Source organism: Cryptotermes secundus, unplaced genomic scaffold (genome assembly GCF_002891405.2).
Source record: "Cryptotermes secundus unplaced genomic scaffold, Csec_1.0 scaffold159, whole genome shotgun sequence".
Classification (NCBI taxonomy): Eukaryota; Metazoa; Arthropoda; class Insecta; order Blattodea; family Kalotermitidae; genus Cryptotermes; species Cryptotermes secundus.
This window is the reverse complement of record NW_019725416.1, coordinates 319,470-340,924: the sequence shown is the minus strand read 5'-3', so window position 1 is coordinate 340,924 and position 21,455 is coordinate 319,470.

Below are 21,455 nucleotides of genomic sequence, written 5' to 3'. Positions count from 1 at the left end.
ACGAAATGTACGTAAGTTAAGAGGATAGATGGTAATCGTTGTGATCTGTACATGGAGGCTTACACGAGTATGCATGGACATTACATCTCAGGTCATTAGTTTCTTTAATGCAGTTCTTCATTTAAAACAGCGACACACTTTTCCCCGACCACGTGACAGGCAGCTGAGTGCATAATCCACGAGCCGATATTCAGCTGATCTTCAGAAGACTTAAGCGAAGGGCAACAAAAATACGTTCTTTTTCAAGCATATTTTCATAATAAGTATCCATTTATGTACATGAACAAAACTGGAACTAATATTCTAAAACTACATCAGAGCAGCATGGTGTATGATCTTATAAAGGTTTGTTTCGGCTTCAAGTTTTGAAATTATAGCTATTAGTCGTCTCCATCCCTTCTGCCTCTAGGTTTGTAGCCTTAGAGTAAATTGGGAAATCTTTTTGTAGCCCTTTTATGTGGTAATATTTAATTCTTCAAACAATATTAAAAACGACTTTGAACTTTATGGGAAAGATTTGCTGAATTACATATTGCTTGTTAGAAAATTTTTAACGTATTCATCATAAACTTAAAATAGCATTCGTGCAAACTACGCGACAGTAAGTGTATGCTGTTGGAAAATCAAAACGGAATATTATTTAAATAACTAGAAGTAGGTCAGAACGTTTTAATTGCTGGATATATATCTACTATATTCCACTTCAAGAGCCGGAATAGTTTAGTATGCAAAGCGACGGACCTCGTACTGGACGGCCGGGTTTCGATTCCCGACAGACGCAACAGATTTTTCTGTACTCCGCAGCATCCAGACGGGCTCTGGTACCGATCCAGCCTCCTACCTCATGGGTACCGGCAGCTCTTTCCTCGGGGGTAAAATGGCCTAGGCACGAAACTAACCACTCACCTGTATCTAGTACCAAGGTCAAGGATGGTAGAGCGATACCTCCACTCCCCCACACGTTTTCCATGAACAACTTTACCTTTCACCTTTACTGTATTCCTCTTTTACATCAATGTTGATAGAATTTGCACGAGCATACCTCATTGCTTGAACTATATATATATATATATTCTTGCATGAATAGCGACGACAGCGACGAGCTGTCCTGTTAAAGGGACAGTTTATATATTTGTTGTACTTTGTGTGGGACGAAAGTAAGAGAACTTGCTCAGTTAATTATTGGCAAGGTGGGATGAAAAGTATGCTGTATGCTACTTGCCTCATATAGCAGCATTTTTCATAATTTCCTCTATGTAGGAATTGGGGACGTGTTTATAACTTCTGAAATTTCATTTCGACACGGAGAGTTTTCTTCAGTGTTTGTTAGTTATGCCCTATCCTATGTATCCCATTACTGATTTTAGGCTTTAGTGGGTCGCAGTTATTTAAGCCCATTATCTCCTTCAGTTATTGCACCGTTTGGATGTGAAGGTTGTTACTGTCATTGGGGTCAGTCCTGAAGATGGCGGTAACATGGACCTCCGAAGTGCTCGGAATTTCTTTCACATCTACAAGGCAAAACTTCCCAAGAACAATCGTAATAGAGTGGATCCTGTTGTGTCATAAATAACATATACAAAAGTATATAAGGTATGCCGTCTGTACACAATATTCTGTATTTAAAAATCAAAGAAGACATTACTTATCAACATATTTCAACCCTTATACCGGGTCATCATCAGCTCATACTGGAGCATTGTACGCCTGATGATGACCTGGTATAAAGGTCAAAACATGTTGATAAGTAGTGTCTTCTTTGATTTTTAAATACAGAATATTGTGTACAGACGGCATACCTTTGTACTTTTGTATATCTTATTCCCAAGAACAGAATTAACGTCAGTATTTCTTATATTCTCTAGCCCGTAGTCCCCTGCATTTGCAATTCTCCATTTCTCCTTGTTCACGCTTCTCCTTGTCGTGACGTTTGAAGTGTCCAATATTCAAAGTTTAAAGTCTTTACTGAATCTTTTAGTAATTTTATTTATAAAAATGTTAATATTTCACGAACTTCATAATGAGAAGTACAGTGTTTAACTCTATATATACTGAGTGTTGGATTCGAGGAATTCGTTTTAATAATGATTCGTTTTAATAATGTTACGAAAACGGTTATCAGTCTGCGTTTGATGAAAATGCGGCACATATGAAATTTGTTACAATATTTTAAGAATAGAATGATATGTCCTTTAATGGTGATAAAATTTATCGTTGTTTTCACTGTGATTGTAGATAAATATTTTGTTTTGTTTTTCGTGTTTTGCTGATATACGTCGGATAAGTACGAGCATTACAGGCACTGTATTTCAGGGAGACCTGGAATGTATTCGTGACAAAAGATAAAACAGATCAACAAATTTAACTTTTACGATGTAAGCTATTTTTAACTGAATCAGATACGTTCATGACAAAGCATACAGTCATAAACATGAAAAACGAACAGTTCTTTCTGCTGTTTTCTATTTTTGAGGACAAGATATAAGAATCTTTACACAATTTATTACGCGAATTTGAAATAGTGGGGTATTTAAATGCTAATTGTATATTCTCTGAATCGACAAGAATTTCTTACACAAGGTTGACAAATTTATTAGATTACTAAGAAAAAGTACAAAAGCGAAGAGGATTCCCTGTTTTGGCTTAAAATTCAACACACAAAACTGTGACGTCATGGAAGAATTTGTGTCCGCTTTTGGAATCAGCTTATCGGAATTAATTCAACAGTTTGTTCTAGTCTATTTTTCCATGCCTATCGGACTAATATACTCTTAATTAATGATATGCATGCATATAGGCACAAAATATTTTACTGTGTTTCTTTAAACTTTGACCATATCATTTTTGAAGAGAATAAAATCAGTTTTATCTTATGCACAAATCTGTGGCACAAGAGCAGTTTTTAAGAAATTTTATGATCAATTTTTGTTTCATATAAAATAGGAATTATATTGGGCCGTATGGATTGAAATGAAATTATCCTGTCGGCCTTAATGTGCAATTTTATTACTAATTATGAACAAAATCCTCTGGTGGCTTAATGATGAAATATGCTGACGGACGTGACATTATTATGCTTTCATTTCATGTACTTGCTTTAAAGAACTCTTCAAGAAAGTCTGTAATTTTACTTTTGATACATATTTCCCAATTAAATTAATAGGAAACGTGACTCTATTCCCAAATAATTTTTATGTGTAGAAAGTTAACCTTAGAAGTGTAATGAACTCACCTCGAAAGATCATTCTACTAACATTATCACACTGTGCGATAATGTTTGTTTACCAGCGCCGTGCTGAGTGGACTGACTGAACTATCCACATCGCAGCAGAGCATTTCTAATTACTCTTGTACACCCACGTGTTCACATGGCCATATGCAACACGCGACCATAAATTGGCGTGTTTTTCTTCTTGTGTGAATGTAGACAGATTAATATCGTACAGACATCATTGCGAAACATTCTAAATACGATTATTTTTTTCAAATTTAAGCTTTGTGGTAACTGTAAATGCCACCTTCTTCAACATAGAAAGATCCACATCTCGTCCACAGTGCGTATTTATGGGTTTCATATGATTTTAAGAATGAACACTATAGCATTAACCAGTCAGTCGATTCTCATAATTAGGAAGCAGTGTCCTGTCTTAGAGGTAGGAATTTAATTTTTTAAATATTATTAGATGAACATTGCGCTTCAGGGAACTGAAGCTCTATTTGTCTGACTAGTTTCCTTTGGCACTATGGAGTGAGCTTAAATAAATTGATAGTAAACACCAGTGTTCGTCTGCTGCACTGAAAATGGCAGTTATTGAAAGAATCCCATTTTTTCCCATTTTCATTTTTAATAGCTCGGTCAGTACAGCTACGGGTTGAACGGTAGGGACTCGTTTCAGGTCGGGGAAAGATTTTCCTCTTCTCCACAGCGTCCAGACCGACTCTGGAACACATCCTGCCTCCTACATAATGGGTACTGGGACTTGTTTCCCCGGGGGTAAAGCGGCAGGGGCGTGAAGCTGACAGCTCACCTCCATCTAGTGTCGAGGCGAAGAATGATTGAGCTATACCTCTACTCCCCCATATGCCTTCATGGCATAGTACTTAATCAATTAAGCATAGGGGTAACTTTACCTTTCATTATATTTCTGGGAAATATAACGATGTTACAAGGATCTTAGACTATGTAGCCTCTAATTATAGGATTATTAGTGAATCATGAATTGGAAAGGATGTGAAAGAAAGCAGTCATGTTATAATTTCGCGTACTATCAAGGTTCGAAACATCCATGGAAGATGAAGAAAGCAGTGTTCTTGGATGTGGCGCCGTGTAGATATTGTGTTAACCCACGTTTCGGAGGAACGTATCTCCTCCATCTTCAAGGTAGAAGAAAAAACACGGAAATTCGCGAGCAAGGAACCAGCGTGAGCAGGTGCTAACAGACTAATGTCGAGTCGAGTAAACCCAGCTATGTAAGAGCAGTAAGAGAAGATGACAATAGAGAAGAATAAATCGATTTCAAAGCATTTTAGTTCAACAATTGCATTTGGCCGGCAGAAGTTATTTTGTAGAAATTTAATGACATTTTTCGCAACTTAAGTACAATGTGAATGCTAAACTGAAAACTGCGATGAAGGAGAATTTTCATGGCGTGACAAAGCCAATACACGATTCGGTAGAACGAAATTTGAAATTATAAGGAGCAATTGCACAAATTTAAAAAGGCTAGTATTCCACAAATACAGCATAGAATGTGTTAAAATGAAGGATGAATAAATTTTATATCAGTCCAATTCTAAATGACAAAATCTGTATGTAATAAGCGAAATTAAAGCTGCGATAGGAATAACGTATATATTTTGTAAAGGGAAAATTGTTACGAATAAAATATGCCTCTATCTGCAAGAAACTGTAAGCAGAGATAGATACATTTTGCAGAACCAGACCAAATTTTTTGCGCATAAACTTTGAAAATGTGAAATAAGAAAAATGTTTTCGTTAATATTTATATTGTCATGTAGTATGTGATCATAGACGGGGTCTTGTGTTGGGTGATTTGATTTATTGGTACCTTATACACCCAACATGTAACTACAATTAACTATAGCGCTACTGCTATTTCCAAATTTTACATTTCACTTTTACATCCACACTAGTATTCTCAGTCTTCACTAGTCGTATCCTGGAAACGGGTTTATATGTCTCACTGTAACTGCAGCACACTATGAAGTCTTCTTTGCACATTCTAATTCCTTTCTTGCCATTTTTTGTCAATTATTCTGCCAACTACGGAGACTCCCTTAATTCTAATTCTAGCTGCTCGAGATCCTCGATATACATCCTCGGGGCCGCTCCCACAGAAAATACCGCTTCCTCTGTTGCTGCTTGTTGATCCACTGCTACAGAGATGTGTTTACCACACCGTTGAGTAGCAACGAGCATGGCACTGATCACAAGAAACAGGACTTGCTCCGTCAAGTTCCCTTCCGCGGGAATGTGTTTACTGAGCCGTTGCCTAGTAATGAACTTTTCAGGCGTAATATCAACATATTTTGGTAAAGTAAAAAGTAAAGTAAAGCTATCCCCGTACCAGGCCGTGAAGGCCCGTAGGGTTGTGAGACGTTGAGGGTCCCACATTATCTAGAAAATCGGCTCAAAGATGGTGGTAAGGTTGTCAGCCTTACGCGCCGGCCGCGCTTTCCTCCCCAGGAAAATTATTTAATTAATTCCTGGTACTCATTTCTGTTAGAGGCTGAGTAAACCCCAGGGCCTAGTGCGGCTGGAAGGATTAGGTCAACTGAAGAAATCCAATGACCTCATCGGGACTTGAACCCGCGACCTTCCGGCTTGTAGCATAGCTCCTCAAATTTTTTGTAAGAAAAATAATTCAGTATTCTGTTGGGACAGAATATTCAATTTGTTGTTTTCGTATTTCCAAATTTCTCCCTGTTCTGCACTCGGAGTAACTTGTAGGTACGTCATACGTACATATTTTGCAGTTTATTCTTTCTTTTTTCGTGTGATGCTGAATCCAGTGTATTAGTTAATGTGCCCATCGCTTTATTTTCGAAAAGACTGAAGTCGTATTCTTTTCTGCTGAATTTCGCGGCCTGTGTCAAATATGTAACTTCGGCTTTCATCAGTTAAAATAGTTCTGTCGTATGTTAAAGCTGTTTCAGCGTTTCGGCATATATTGCAGTCGCTTTCTTCATGGTGAATGATGTCGGAAGTAGAACGTATTTCAGTTTATACATCTCGCAGTGGGATTGACGTTGGGGGTGTGTAAAATGGTGCCGGCCAGTGGGAAGAAGCCATGTGATCAAAAAAAATAGTTTGAAAGAAACAGGTGAAGCCAGAGTTTGGTCAGTTACTATCCGTTAGTACAGTTGCAGTTGTACCTCATATTTTCTCTGAAGATGTGGCTGCAAAACTTTGGATCAGCCACGACATATGACGCTGCTAGACCCTGAAAGCCGAAGTCATAGATAAAATGTTTTGTAACTTTGGTAGCCAATACTTTCGAAACCATGGCTTGTGGACTATGGACACAGTCTCTTTTGACCCAAAGTGAAATGTGGTAGATAGATCATTCTGGTTGTCATATATAATTCAATCCAGTAAAATAGGACCACGGTTGTACAAAATACTACTGGCTATACGATTATATAAAAAAGAACTTATACGTATATAAAAATTAAGTTTCTCTTTGTACGCTGTTTGTTATATCTTTCTTTATAACTTCGCGTACAATATATCCTGGTAACTCCGCACTTATACAAGACATGATGTCGCATGTACAGTTTTTGTTCCAATGTGTTGTGATGTATTTTTTAGTCAGAATCATTTCTGCTGAAAGGCATTCAAATTGCGCTGGATTGTCGCGTATTTCTCTTCCTAAATTTCAAACACTGCGGGAAGTTAAATGCCTATCTCTGCTGTCATAATACCTTTTTCATCTTCCAAAACAAACATTCACTTAATAGCGACCTAAATAAAATATATCGACACAAATCTTCTCAAGTTAAAAATAGTTTCAGAGCTTTACGAAGGGGTAATTTAGGTATACAGTCGCTGTTTCTTGCCACGGGTTGCATACCATTACGCGTTAATTACATGAAATTGGCGGAAAAGTAATTCATAATCCAGAGGCTTTGTAGAGAGGCAGAATTACTGTTTAATTTGAGGGTTTTGAAAATATCTGCGATATTTTAAGATTACAATGATTCTGTTTAACTTAATTTGCTTAAATGAATGTAACCACTTTTGTAAAAACTGGATGAAAGAAACGACACATCTTTAGCGCTTTAAATATGAACTCTTCAGTGTTGCCGAGAATTCTATTTGTTGCAGATCATCAGAAGTAGAAAATGGAAAACATTGTATTTAAAAGTGGCCATTCCTCTATTGTAACAAATTCCAATCTTAAGAGACGCGGAGGCTGCCAGCCATCGGTTGTCTTATTACGCGTGTTTTATGAGTGAAAATTTAGAATTTTGGTACATTTCGTGAGCCACTTTAGGAACTAATCAATTCCTTTATATAGTCGAGAGGCCTACTGTTACAGAACACCACTGTTTAGATTTTTATATTGCCACTTAGGAGAAATTATGATAGAAGAATGAAATTTTCATGAAGAGAACCAGAATTTGGGTCGGTACATTGAACGCACTGGCAGAGGAATTGCAATGAAAACAGAGCAGGTTCGGAGCCATTGTTAGACCACACTCACGTGTGGCTGTGTCAGCTGTTTAAGTAGTACCTGACGTTATAAAGGAAACTTTTATTTGATAAAATGCCACTCGGTAAAGACAGGCCAAGATAAAGTGATATATCTTTATGTAAATATTCAGTGCGCAATGCCTACATTTATAAGATTAATTTACACAATATGGACGCCTTAACCGAGTCGAAAATTTATTTTTTGTTAATTCTATATTTCGTTTCATAACAGACCTGTAAGGAAGTGTAAGCGCTTTCATCTAGTAAGCTGGAGGCTGTAGGTAGATCATTGAACTTGGAAACTGTGTGCGTGTGACATCTTTGTTTGCCTCGTGCAGTAGAAGCTCCGCTAGACTTCAGAAAGTGAAATTACGCACACGGCATAAGTAGACAGTTAATGAGACTCATATATATGTTTCTCAAGCAAATCTAAGTGCAGCAGACAAAATTATTAGATTCCTGTCGCTCTTACATTTCAAGTAAACTATGAAAGTTGCATCTGAACTAGTTCTTTATTTGTGTGCCTTTCCTAGCATCTTGACAGATGTCTCTGTCCCATCTTACAAGTGGTTTATTATTAATTACGAATGCCTAATCCTGAGAACAAGCCGATATGCTTCAGAGAAATGCGAGACACGAACTAAATGAATCCAGCGCTATTTGAGTACTTCTGTTAATTACTGTTATTAACAAAGTGGCGAAGGTGATACATATAAAGCAGAAATTGTCCAGTCATATAAATACAGGTACTAGACAGTGACGTCATGTTAAGTGTGTACGAAAATATTAAAAAAATGGAAAATATTTTCCGATAACATTTCAAAGTGATATATTATTGCCCTCCCAAATGCCCGGTATATAGGTTATAAAATGGAATAATTTGGTGTTATTCACTGAATGGATACGGTGATTTATATTAAAAATAACTACGATTGAGAGTAAGTGCTACTCTCTGAGTATGATTGCTTCTCTGCGTTGTGATATAAATTACACATTAGGGCCTTGAGGTTATATAAAATGGCAGTAACTTATCTTTTAAAAAAGACAACCAGAAACTGCTAAACGTTCAGAAAGTCAGATTGTTGTAGTGCATAATCTTTACCATATACTCACACTGCTAATCAAAACATTTATAACTTACGACAGGTCACATGCTTTTATGTTTCTATTTCAATACTATTATGTACTGCTGATGGGTAATTATACAGTTATATTTCAATAAATGTAAATCTTTTCTGAAGAGGGTTTCAGGAATTCTACCTCTCAAAACTCTGAAATTCTGCAGTTAAAATAGCGTCGTTAATTAACCCAAGACTGCAACATGTGCACACAAATTATGTCTCTCTTTAGTCAAAATAGTTTTGAGTTTCAAATAATTTAGGACTTTTAAAGATGAGTTAAAAATAGGAAACGAAGCTAAGGAGTTGATCATTAAAATGCAATAAGATACATACACTCCTGAAATAAATTATGTTTGGAAATGAAATACCAGGGTAATGTCATTAATGCTGGAATAAATTATGATCTCCATACAGCGAATAACACCACTGCATATCGAAATTATATTAACAAAAGCTGCTGTTTCGATAACCAGAAATAATTTTTGTTAAATACATGTTTTCTACAGGCTTTCTTTATGACTCGCCACCGTAAAGAAAGCACTGTCAACCTTACTGATACTCATTCAGAGAAGTTATTTCTGGTGAACTAGTATATCGCCTTAACCATGTATACGGTAATTAGTTAAACCATGTGAAAAAGAGCCCACATCTTCGCTACATTTGTGATACACGAATGACTGCACTGTTTTACTCAGTAACAGATAAAGCATGTCTATGAAAGAAATACCTCCTCATTCGAAAAAAAAGATAAACCGATAAATATTATTATCCTCTGTACTTTTTTTAAACGTAAGCATTAAATGCTACATCTTGTGTAAAGGATTTTTTATTCTATGTTGCTTATTAGAAATATTCCCACCGAAAAAACAGAAAGGGTTCAATGAAAATAGGTGAATTGATGCAGAAGCAATGAAAGAGACAGCTGACCAAAATACTGTACGTATACGTATTTGCTTCTAAGTAAAGTTTCAGTCCATTCTGACTTTGACAAAAATCTTATGTGTTACAAGGTAAAAAATAAATATGTTCCATCACAGAAGATGACGGCAAATATTAACCCGCTTACAGATATCCTACTTTGTCATTAGAAACTTGCATTTTAACTATTTATATTATTGTTTAAAAAAAATATTATTTTAGACTAAGGAACAAAAAACAAAATAAACTCGGTGATTTTAGTCCGCAAGCGAACTATACCGCCCGAGCGACCGCCGCTTGTCGGCGAAGTTAGTGCCAACTTTATCTGACAGAGGGTGTCGCGTTGTCAGCGCAATGAATCCCCACGGCCGTTAATCTCAGTTTTCTATACCGGATCCGCTATTTCCTTGAAATAGCTCCTCAATTATCCTCACGAGGCTGAGTGAACCCCCTTCCAGACCCAATACCTCTCAGAAAATCTGGTAGCGCCGGGAATCGAACCCGGACCTCTGGATCTGTAGCCAGGAACGCTGACCACTAGACCACAGAGGCGGTCAGACTAGTGAACAACACATCCATATGTCTCATTGATTGCAACTTTTTTTCAGAGATGAAAAAATTTGAATCTCCAGTAATTAAAATACGTGTACTGCAGTTTACGTAGTTACAATTACTGTTCAGCCTTATCAGTTCACAGTAACAGCAGGTAGGGCTGCCAGTAGACCAAAATTCTTGAAATAAATATTGAGGTGTTCTAGTTAATGCTTTGTAGTTTGGAGAGAGACCAACGCTTCGATGAAATATATCGCTTCTGTCTTCGGGATGGAAGAGTAAACCAACAGAATTACATCTACAGATTTGTTGCTCAGCTCACTTTCAAATCATGAAGCTGGAAGCGAAATGTAAGATTTGAGGTTTTCACGGCGGTGACTATGAAAAATGCCGTCTTCTGGAATGTGGCTCCGTATAGATCTTGTGTGAACCGACTATTCAGAGGAACGTATCACCTCCATCTTCAGGGTAGAGAAATCCACGAGCAAGGAACCGGCGTGTGAAGATGGCTGCAATCTTCAACTGGTTCCTCACTCGCGGATATTTCTACCCTGAACATGGAGGCGATACGTTCCTCAGAATCGTCTGTTGACACAAGATCTACGCTTCACCACATTCCAGAAGACGGTATTCTTCTTGGAAGCGATATACTCTCCGAAACGTCGTCTTCTTTCCGAACTGCACGGCATTACAACTAAGAAAACCACACAAACGAACTGTCTTCACCCGCTCGGACACTGGGATCGTGGGTTTGAATCCCACTCAAGACATGGATATTTGGTGTGTGTTTATTCTGTGTTTGTATTATCTTGTGTTTAGGTAGCGGCCTTACGATGGGCTGATCACTCATCCAAGGAGTCCTACCGTCTGCAAAAATGACTACGGAACAGAATAAGAGACGTGGGCCCTGAATGGGCTGGAAGAGCCACTGTAAAGAAAAGCGTGTAGGCCTTCCTAGTGGTGTCGGGCTTCTAGATTACCATAATACATTCCCCTAATCCTCATGCGTTCTTCATGCTCTGTCCATCTCATCCTCCTTCAGCTGGTAATTCTAACTAACCTTCCTATAATTTGTCACATTTTTTTTCTCCTTGGCACTACAGCCCGAGTGGGCCTAGGCCTACCTCAATGAACTTCTCCGTACACTTCTGTTTTTCTTGAATTTACACATTCGGTAGGACTCCTTGGGCGGGTGATCAGCTCGTCGCAAGGCCTCTACCTGTACACAAACACAGAAAAACGCACACACACAAACTAAACATCCATGCCCTGAGTGGGATTCGAACCCACGATCCCGGTTTCCAAGCGAGCGAAGGCAGTGCATGCCAATTTGTCACATTTACCTATAAAAAAAAAGTAAAGTTATCCCTGTAACAGGCCGTGAAGGCCCATAGGGTTTTGAGATGTTGAGGGTCCCACATTATGTAGACAATCGGCTCAAAGATGGCGGTAAGGTTGTCAGCCTTATGCTTTACTCCCCAGGAAAATTATTTAATTAATTTCTGGTACTCATTTCTGTTAGAGGCTGAGTCGACCCCAGGGCCATAGTGAGGCTGGAAGGATTAGGTCAACTGAAAAAAAAAATCCAATGACCTCATCGGGACTTGAACCCGCGACCTTCCGGCTTGTAGCATAGTGCCTCAACCAACTACGCAACCGCGTGCCCCACATTTACCTATATGCTTTCGAAATATCTTTTATTATAACATTTTTTTTTAAATGCCCTTATATTACCGGTTTCTATTTCAGTCATTCTTCAGTATCTGATATAAGCATGACTTCCAATTGCCCTCATTTGACTTCCTAAATAAAACCCTTACCCCATTCACTTTACTTGGAGCAGTGCTGTACCAAGATATAGGACGAGGTCATACCAACTGTCCAATATGAAACAGTGATACTGCTGTTTACGTGCAGTGCCTGCTCCTGCATTTTCTGCATTATGAATGTAGAGATGACAGAAGACAAGTGACACCTGCTGAGTGGGACCCAGTCTTCTGACACCGCCCATTGTCAGTTTGTGTCACAAGAAGAACTGCGGTAGTAATGGTAAGTACTGGAATAATGAGACATTCTTTTTTTTTCCTTGGCACTACAGCCCCAGTGGGCCTAGGCCTACCTCCATGAACTTCTCCGTTCACTTCGGTTTTTCCAGATCTTACACATTCGGTAGGACTCCTTGGGCGGGTGATCAGCTCGTCGCAAGGCCTCTACCTGTACACAAACACAGAAAAACGCACACACACAAACTAAACATCCATGCCCTGAGTGGGATTCGAACCCACGATCCCGGTTTCCAAGCGAGCGAAGACAGTGCATGCCTTAGACCGCTCGGCTACCGTGACCGGCAATGAGACATTCAGTGTAAAAAAAATGTAAAAAGAATACATCAAATTTGATGTGTAATCATATGTGATTTGCTCCTTAGAAGCAGAACAAAAAAAGTAATTAGTTTTACACATGTAGATCTTAAAATATGATTCAGAATTTTAAGTTATGAAATTTTTGTACAAATATTGATAAAAGTGTAGTTTCATAGGTGTTCCTTCTATATTGCATAGAGACACTGTTTCTTGACGCATATTCTGATTTTTGCATGATGTTGGGCTCTTTATGTTTTCCTTTATTAAAAATGTTATAGGGGATCCAATCCTGATGGATTTTTTCAATTTACCTAATCCTTCCAGCGGTACTATGACCCTGGGATCGACTCAGCCTCTAACAGAAATGAGTACTAGGGATATTATTAGAATATTCTTGGGGGTAAAGGGCGGCCGGCGCGTTAGGTTGACAACCTTACCGCAATCTATGAGCCGATTGTCTAGAAAATGTGGGACCCTCAACATCTCACAACCCTATGGGTCTCCACGGCCTGTTACAGGGATACCTTTACTTTTTACTTTTTTTAAAGATGTTACAGGCATTTTATAATGTTAATAATATTTATTTACGGCATTCAGATAAACTTATATTTAACTTAAAAACCGTGATCCCTGGTGTCCACACCGAACTTCGCTTTCAAGTTTGCACCACACTTGCTTGTTATTCTGGTGGTCCTGGGTCCAAATTTTGGCCCAGAGACCATCTGTCATGAATTTTTCATGATTATTTTCAGTCTATCAAGTCAGATACCGGGATATTACTGTATCTAAACTTAGACAACGATCCAGTTCATTGCGCATTTCCTTGGTACCATTTGACAGTACATTAAACACCAGTTATAACTGGCCAGTGAGGGGTACAGGGTGTCCGTTATTGCCGACGTCCGCTATAACCGAGTGAACGGGTATTCACAGGAGCACAGCACACTACACAGCCAATACAAGCAGTAAACACAGGAACACAGAATGTGATCACATACAGTTTTTATATTGGGGTTATCTTTTATTTTAAATAATTTTATATCTACGAAACCATCTTAGTGCCTCAACATCTCTAAGAACTCACAATTGATATATCCGTTATATCAGCGTCCATTATAACGGGGTTTATTTCTAGCATTTTAAAGTATCGTTAAATAAACCATAAATAAAAGAAGTATATATATATACATACATATATAAATCTTTTGAAGATAATAATCTGCTTTACCTATTGAGCCACGGTTTAGGAGTTGAGATAGGCAATGTATGTAGCACGGATGATGAAATAAGGAAAACATTCACTGTTCGTTATACAACCTCATGAGAAAACGACCAATTAGTAGACAGGTATGTAGATACCATGATAACAGTTATTTGTATCACCGAGGCTGCTGTTCTCACTAATTGATACAATGTCTCCAAATAATTCATGACTAAATCCTTGGTCGAAAGTGAGACATAGGAAGAAGGTCTAAATGCTTTCAGGATCAACATTGATCGTCGATTTATCCTCCGTAATTCAGTCGACTTACATTATTCATATTCCCTGTCCATTTTGGTACCACAACTGTTCACACGCTCGTGCTCGTGTTGTCCATTCCCTGTAGATAAAATCTATCGCTAGCGAAACTGATTAATAGTGCGAATGGAGCGCGGCATGGCGGAATAAATAAATGTTTCATTTGTTGGTAAATCCGATACGTGATGTAATTTGTTCTACAATTTCCATAAGTGGGGGCACTATGGTACAAGCCGCAAAGCCGTGGGTTCGAGTCTCGATGAGGTCATTGGACTTTTTTTTTCAGTTTATATAATCCTTCCAGCCGCACTATTACCCTGAAGTCGACTAAGCCTCTAACAGAAATGAGTACGAGGGATCTTCCTGGGGGGGAAAGGACGCCCGGCCCGTAAGGCTGACAGTCTCATCGCAATCTGTGAGCCGATTGTCTAGAAAGTGTAGGATCCTCGACGTTTCACAACCCTATAGGCCTCCACGGCCTGTTACAGGGGTACCTTTACTTTTTATCTTTTTATTTCGCTAAATATCCATAGCTCAAAAAAAGTAAAAAATACGTCACAGGTTTTAACGAATTCCGAATTTTATTGTGTGCTGGTTTCCTTAGTATAATGACCGGCGAAGGAAGTTTAATTTCGCTTACTGTGAAGTAAGGCACACAGTGGGTCACTAGAACAATTTAAAAATTAATTAAAAAATGTATTTTAACACTCATATAAACACACTCCGTCAAACAGTTTGGGAGGTGACATGCACGGACGAAGAGAAAGACAAATCAATATTATCTCCCTATTACAAGTTCACTTTATGCGCTCAGCATATATGGACATTAGCTGCGAAGAATGCTCACTTAACTCTGATCTCGATTCTGACTACAAAATTCCGGCTGCAGTATTTTTACTGCGTGAAAGGGAGAAGTTGCCCCAGGCTCCATGTCGTCTAGACGTCAACAGGCCATAAGGTCTCCCTGAGCCTCGACATGTCTGCAAATTGCTTCCCCAGGGACTTCCTAATGTTGCGGCGTGGCAAGGGATGGAATTAGTGTGTTCTGAACCGTACTGTTCTCTCTGCTCGCGAGTAACAGTCGCCTTCATTCTCTTGTCAGATTTCGAAAGATGAATCCTTTTTAATTTCACTCAGGCAAAAAATTTAACGCCCCGTTTCAATTGTTTCAATGTTTCAATTGTAATTTGAAAACGTTATTTGCTACGTAACGAGTAGGGAATACGTAAAACTGAAGAGTTAATGGGCTTTATTAGGCGATCAGTAAATATTTAAAATCTTTCCGCCAAAATGGCTCCTGGCTTAGGGCTCCAAGAGCTAAGTAAAATGTGAAATAATCATTGGGCCCTATTCACTTAGGAAGGCGGGTACCATTCAGTCCAGAACCTTTGGTCTTCTCGTCTGCTGTCCAAAAACAAAAATTAGAATATACAAAACTATAATTTTGCCTGTGGTTCTGTATTGGTGTGAAACCTTGTCTCTGACATTAAGGGAGGAACATACACTGAGGGTGTTTGAGAACAGGGTGTTGAGAATATTTGGACCGAAGAGAGATGAAGTGACAGGAGGTTAGAAATAAACTGCATAATGAGGAACTTCAAAACTTAGGATGAGGTGGGCAGGGCATGTAGTACGAATGGGGGAGAAGTGGAATGCATATAGGATATTGGTGGGAAAGCCAGTTGGAAAGAGAAAACTGGGAAGAACAGTGGAGGGCTCTTCTGACCACGGTAATTAACCTTCGAGTTACATAAAATGTTGGGAAGTTCTTGAGTAGCTGCACAATTGGCGGCTTCTCACGAAGGGCTCAGCACATTGACTGAGTGTGAAGGCGCCTACGATGGGTACAGACATGATCAGGTACACGTTAGGCCCTCTTGATCCCTGGAAACACTTGTAACTTCTAATGAACAGGAAGATGGGAGGGTCCCAGTAGAATTATGAACGCGATCTTGAATAACGTTTGAACGATCCAAGAAATGAACTCCTGCCTTTTAAATCGCAGAATGAACTGTATAAATAAAGGACGAAACAAAGAGAATGTTTCTTTTTAAGGGTTTGTGGCAATGGTTGATTCTTTACGTGTGAATTACGTTGCCCAGTGATTGCCCATTTTCAGAAGTGTGTTCAATATTCGGATATTGATTCTGCCATTATACGCTATATGACATACGTATGTAGTAGAAGAATGACTTAAGTAAACAAAGAATCACACACTTGTTTTGAACATTCTTTTCGCTCATAGACTACAGTGTAGGGATGGGAAAGTCCAGAGCGTCTAGTCGCCCGGCGATCACAATATTTATCTTCCAGAATGAAGAAATAATATTCTCGAGATTTTCTTTTTTTTATTTTTGTTTGTGTGACAACCCGAGTCCGGCACTCCTGATTATTAAATTAATATTGTGACATCATGGGTGGAATCCATTTTCTCTTTTGCACAACCTCCAGACCGAGTCTGGGGCCTACCCAGCCTCCTATCCAATGGGAACCAGGAGTTCTTTGCTCGGGGTTAAAGCGTCCGGGGCGTGAAGCTGACCACTCACTTCCAACTAATGCCCAGGTTAAGAAAATATGGACCTATACTTCCATTCCCCAATACGCCTTTGTGGCGTGGTGCTTAATTATTTAAGCACAGGTACAACTTTACATTTACCGTTCCTAACTGAAAGTGTGGGAGACACCTACTCTGTTGGGTCAGTTCGAGAGAGATGACCTTAATCACTGGATCGGCTGAGGTTAGCTATCTCCAAGAAACACTGCAGAGAATGTAGCTCTCACGCTTTCTCCTGAGGACGGAAACAGATCCAGTTTCCGTAACTTTATTTTCTTTAGAATACCAGACAATTAAACAAGTCCACAAACTCAGCAATCCCGACTGTCATGCACCATCGTCAGAACCATTTCGACATCCCTCGCGAAGTTCGTGAACCTCCCTGCAGAGCACGCTGAGGTGTCGTCCACAGACACTTGTCGCTTGCATGCAGTACGTACGATGAAGACAAGTGACTCGGTGGGGATCTAATGGAGTAATTTGGGGCGCAAAGTCCCCAAACCCCTAATTACACATTTTCTCCTTTAGCAGGAACGACTTTCTCCAGGGAACAATGACAGAAACAAAAACAGAAAAATGGAGCAGAAGAAAGACACGCTCTAGATGGACATTTTGGACATTACCTTTGCCATACAATGACTCCCCAGTGGATCGTGACGTTTGTAAGACATTCGTGAAGGGCGGAGGAAGGACAAAAACAACAAAAAAATTCTTGTTCTAATGTTACACATGAAACAAAGCGTAACGGTGAGAAGTTAACACAGACGAGAATAATGGCCTCCTATTTCGTACTCGTAAAGGCAAAAGTTTTACCCCGGAATCAGTTTCGACATAATCTTTAAGGACACCCTGGATAAAAGCACTTCACTCAGGATCATGTCTTTTTGTGACGCATTCTGCCTTACGGGCAACAGAACATAGGCACCCTCTTCTTGGGCTCTAAAACCTCGGTTTGAAAGTGAGGAGGTGTTCCAGTAGTTGCTTCTCTTTTAGGCAGGAGTGAAGGGAGCATATCGCTATAGAACTGAAGACACACAGTCCATTAAAATTAATAAAATAACAATGTTTTATGTTAATGCAGTATTTGAACAAGTTGTGACTCTAAAGTAACTCCATTTATACATTTTATTTTATAGTTAAAGTGTCATATTTTACGGGTATTATTTGCCATACTTATTTAGTTAAAACAGAAAATAACATTAAAAACTTAAAAAAGAACCATTTTTATTCTTCCACAGATGTTCAACAGCTCTATTTGGTCTCTCACTTTAAAAGGAAAAAGTAAATAAACAAAAGCAATATCTATTGTGTCACGAAGTACGCGGAGAAATAGAAAACTACATAATCACGCGTATCATAATTTCTGTCCTCACGTCATATTCTTAGGGAAGTAAAACGAAAAAAATTTAGAGCTTTGGGAAAGAAGAAGCCGATAAAATATGTTTATACAGGTCTTTTCGGAAAGAAATCGTGCACAGAAATATAATATTAAAATGCATGTTAAGAAATAAAAATTGGATATTTGAAATTGATTTTCTCAAGAGATAACGGTAGTAAAATTTCGGCTTTGTACTGCCAAGTATTTGGGTCCTTACAAAGCGACTATTAAGTTCGAGTCTTGAAATTATCATGCCTGTATTTCCTCGCTCAGTTATTACCAAACAGTAATGTGTCCTGAATCCTGTATATTCTGTATTAGTATTCTACTAATTTTCACGGATATGATCAAATTTTAGCATGTCATAAAGACAAGTACCTAAGAAGCTGTTAGAACATATGACACTGACCACATTCAAATGCTATATTCCTTGGTATAAATACGCGTCACATGGCAACTCAATTTCCTCTCTTACTGCCCATTTTCTGAACGTCTCATCAAACAGAACGTACCGAAACATGAACATTATTTTTTTATATCCTCCAGCAGTATCTGAGCCTGGATAGCGTAGTCGGTATGGCGACTGGCTATGGGCTGGACGATCAAGCTGTCAGAGTTCGAGTCCCGGTAGGGTCAAGAATTTTCAATCCTCCACGTCGTCCAGACCGACTCTGTGGTCCACCAAACCTCCTATACAATGGGTACCATGGGCTGTTTCTCGGGGGTAAAGCGGCCGGTGCGTGAAGCTGACCACTCACCTCTAACTACTGCCAAGGTCAAGAAAATGTGGATCTATACATCCACTTCCCCATATGTCTTCATGGCGTAGTGCTTAGTTACTTAAGCACAGAGACAACTTTACCTTTTTTACCTTACCAGCATTATCTTATGAATTAATTGCATAAATTTACAATAAAAATCTGATACTTCTAGAATATACTTTACAATAAAAATAAATAAAAAAATTGACTATATTTGGATGAATTAAAAAGATATTTGATTAACGCAAGAGATAATAATTGCATTAAGCGTTACCATAGTTGAGTCTCAGGGGTTGTGATAATATTGATTCAAGATCTGGATTACTTTAGCAATCTTCCAGTATCATAATGAACATTTTTCAGATTATTTAGAATTCTCTAGATTACCGGATGATGGACAAAGTCCAGAAACACAGTTAATATCGTGTAGCACAGCGGTTCTCAAACTCTGTGAGACCGCGGCCCGGTAAATTCTTTCTATATAAGACGAGGACCCGGTACCGGGCCGCGGCCCGGCGGTTGAGAAACACTGGTCTAGCATACTAAATTAAATTACTTTTATTGCGCTCTAGAATAGATAAAAACTTTCGCATATTTAACTGAAAGTTAGGAAAACTGCGTGCGAGTATGAATGCAGTGGAAGTTGCATGGCCTGTGTACACGTCACTGCAATTAACCGCAGAACACGGCGCTTGCTTATGGTTGCAGGGGATAGAATTACTGTAAAACCAAAGGGACGATGTTTCTGCAACAGAACTCACGCGCCGATGGTCTTACAGTTTCGCCTGTTGGCAGAGCAACTCACGTTTCACGTGTTTGCGCGTGCATGCCCCAATGTACACATTTCCTGTGACAGAAGCAGAAGAACAAATGTAAATTTGCACGTTTGTATAAGAACATTTTTCACTGGACAAGGTCCCTACAGGTTATTTTTTGTCTGTTTGCTCTGTAATTTTTTTTATATGTAACTTAGGGCAGTTTCCCCCGTGAAACTCAGCAACCCTGCTAAACGGGCTGGAACACACTCATATACATTTTGCTGACTTCGAGGCAGACATGATGGTGGTTCAGTCTACGGAAGTGGAAATACAGGACAGTATATCTTTTAGAGTCCGAATTCTAAAATAATTTGAAGCTGAAAGCCTGTCCCCATGCTCCGTATTCAACATATATCTCGCGCAATCACGTGAGACGGGAGTGACGTAACGAAGTGTTCGAGAGAGCGCTCTTCAATTGAATCCCTCTTAATGTTAGTGGTTTGCCTGTCACAATGGTCGCGGGGTCTAAGGCATTAACTGTCTTCGCTCCCTCGGACTCTGGGATCGTGGGTTCGAATTCCACTCAATACATGGATGTCTGTATAGTGTGCGTTTATTCTGTGTGTAGGTAGTGGCCTTGCGACGGACTGATCTCCCGTCCTAGGAGTCCTACCGACTGTGTATAGATTCAGAAACTGAAAAAGCGACCAAGGCCCAACAAAGGGCCATAATAATAATAATTATAAGTGGTTTTCCTAAGGTTAAAGCAAATTTTGGATGCCTTCCTACACAAAGATAATTACCTTCCTTACCCCTGACATGCATAGAGCCGGCACGGCACAGTCGGTATAGCGAAAGGCTATAGGCTGGGAGGCCTGAATTTGATTCCATATTGTCACACCTGCTCTGGGGTCACCCTGCCTCCTGACCAACGGGCATGGCCGGCGATTTCTTCGCAGGTAGAGCGGCCGGAGCGTGAAGCTGACCAGTTTCTTCTATCTAGTGCCGAGGTTAAGAAAGGTAAACATATACCTCCACTCCCCCATACACCTTCATGTCATAGTGGTTAATTAATTAAGCACAGGGTCACATTTGCCTTTACTTTACTCTTTCCTCTGATGTGTATATCCGGGATAGCTCTGTTGATACAGTGAAAAGCTACAGCCAGGGCGGCCGCAGTTCAATTCTGGACAGGAGAATTTTCTCTACTCCACTCCGTTCAAACCGACATTGGGCCCACCCAGTTTCATATGCAATGGTTACGGGGGGCTCTTTCCCCAGCGGTAAAGCGGCAGGGACGTGAAGCTGACCACCTCCATCTAGTACAAAATTGAAGAATGATACACCTATACCTCCACTCCCTCATACACGTTCACAGCGTGGTGCTTGAGTAATTAAGCACAGGGAAAACTTTGCCTTACCTCTGAGAAACCTAACAGAAATTAAAGATCAAATAATATTTTCCTCTGCCAAACACAAATTTGTGGATCTGCCGTTCAAAGCATCACTTAAGAAACAAGCAGAAGTACTCATTATTTCGCCGAGACGTCAGTATCACGCATGCGCGCAAGCACACACTCATACATATTCATGTATATAGTAATTAAACCTTTAAAGAGAGAATGGCATTAAAATTAAAAGTCGAAATTTACTCATGTAACTAAAAGTAAAGGTGTTGAATGAAGACTGGAGTCACATCTTAAAGCTGTACCGAAACAGGTACACAATGCCATAACAGACGTGCATACCGTATATATTTGTAAGTTTTAACAGCACGTTTCACAATACGTTTTAGTGTTCTCTATTAGGTACCT